Consider the following 1,802-nt stretch of genomic DNA (forward strand, 5'->3'; position numbering starts at 1 on the left):
TTGGTTTTGTTTTTTTGTTTTGTTTTGTTTTGTTTTGTTTTGAGTCAAGGACTCACTGTGTTAACTCAGGCTGGTTTAAAATCACTAGATAGTTGAGGCTGATGAGATGGCTCAGCGGGTAAGAGCACCAATTGCTCTTCCGAAGGTCCTGAGTTCAAATCCCAGCAACCACATGGTGGCTCACAACCACCCATAATGAGATCTGACGCCCTCTTCTGGTGCATCTGAAGACAGCTACAGTGTACTTGTAATAAATAAATAAAAATCACTAGATAGTTTAGGCTGGCCTCAAATTCTTGATCGTTTTGCCTCCACCTCCCAAATGCTATATCACAGGCATGCACCATGCCTGGTGAATTCTGTCTTCTTTTTTGGTACATTTAATAGTTGCTTATATATTTATCTATTTCCTTAATTATCTATTTATTTGGGGGAGTACACATGTGGCACAGCATATGTAAGTAATCAGAAGATAACCTTGGGTGCCATTCCTCAGATGCCTACCACCTTTTGGGTTGAGACAGGGTTTCTCACTAGCCTGGATATTTGCCAACTATGCTAGACTAGCTCAATACCTAGTGAGCTTCCAGGGATCTGTCTGTCTCTGCCTTCCACTGCCCATTGCTGGGGTTACAAATGTCCATTTGCATTTAAGATGTACTCTTGGTGTACCAGATGTCCATAAGGAAATGGTGTCAGCCTCCTGAGTGTTGGGATTTCAGGCCTGTGCCACCATGCATGGTATCTGTGGTGTTACAGATGGAGCCACGGCTTCAGGCTAAGTAAACATTCTCTTAACTGAGCTCCAGTCCCAGCCCTAGGCATAGTTTTAAATACCAGAGACAGAACAGTGATCACTCAGACAAGGCCCCTGAGCTCACAGAGTTGACAGAGACTATTCACAAGCAATGGGATGGCTACAGCACGTCCAGATAGAATTACATAGTCTGAGTGCCCTAGACGGAGGCAGGAAGAACGGCTGTTCGCACACCAAGGCAGGCACCCAGAGGTCTGTACTGAGTGCCTGGCAGCTTCGAGGGGAAGAAGATGTTTTATCTGCTGTTGATTCTCAGCCAGGATAAATGTCGTCTGCTTCCCAATAAGCAAATGAGGGCTTGAATCCAGGAGAAAACAATTTCCCAGCATCAACATAAGCCTTCCCCAATCAAGTGGCTTTCCAAATGCTATAAAGCTGAGGCGCCCAAGCTCAAGGATCCAAGAGATGGGCAGGCCTCATGCCAGACCCCAAGGCCTGGCCCAGCTTGCTTGAATGTTTACAATTTGTTAGTAAATAAAAAGTCACTGTGAAGATCTCTGGACCCTTTTGTTTCCATATTCCCTGGAGACCTACTGCCTACCACCATTTCAGAGTGGTACCAGCCAGGTCTGATGTAGGAGCCCTTCAGTGGGGGCTCATACCAGAAAAGGAAGGCTGACCACCTTGAGTCAAGTCTCAAGTCTCTCCCTCTCTCATCTCTTTCCCTGTTTTGCTTCTCCCCCTTCCCTCCTTCTCTACAGGGTCTCATGTATCCTTGGCTGTCCTAGAACTCACTATGACTCCCCTTGCTATGACCTTGAACTTCCTGAGTGCTGGGATTTACAGGCCTGCATCACCATGCCAGGTGCTGGGGATAACAGGATTTTGTCCATGTTAGGCAAGCACACAACCAACTGAGCTACACCCCTAACATTCTCTCATAAAATTAAATCTTACTATTTGGGGGAACTATTGGAATACATACATTATGAGTAGAAAAGTTGATATCACAGGCTCCCGACCTGTCAGTGACTGGGAACTTTCA

The 1,802-nt window shown here is 45.8% G+C and overlaps 1 protein-coding gene across 1 annotated transcript in view; it reads left to right on the forward strand.

Annotated features, from left to right (window-relative positions):
* The window catches only part of Ercc6l2 (ERCC excision repair 6 like 2), a 202,456-nt gene that overhangs the window by 122,101 nt on the left and 78,553 nt on the right, over window positions 1–1,802 (forward strand). The window lies entirely within an intron of this gene.

Source organism: Mastomys coucha, unplaced genomic scaffold (assembly GCF_008632895.1).
Source record: "Mastomys coucha isolate ucsf_1 unplaced genomic scaffold, UCSF_Mcou_1 pScaffold7, whole genome shotgun sequence".
Lineage (NCBI taxonomy): Eukaryota > Metazoa > Chordata > Mammalia > Rodentia > Muridae > Mastomys > Mastomys coucha.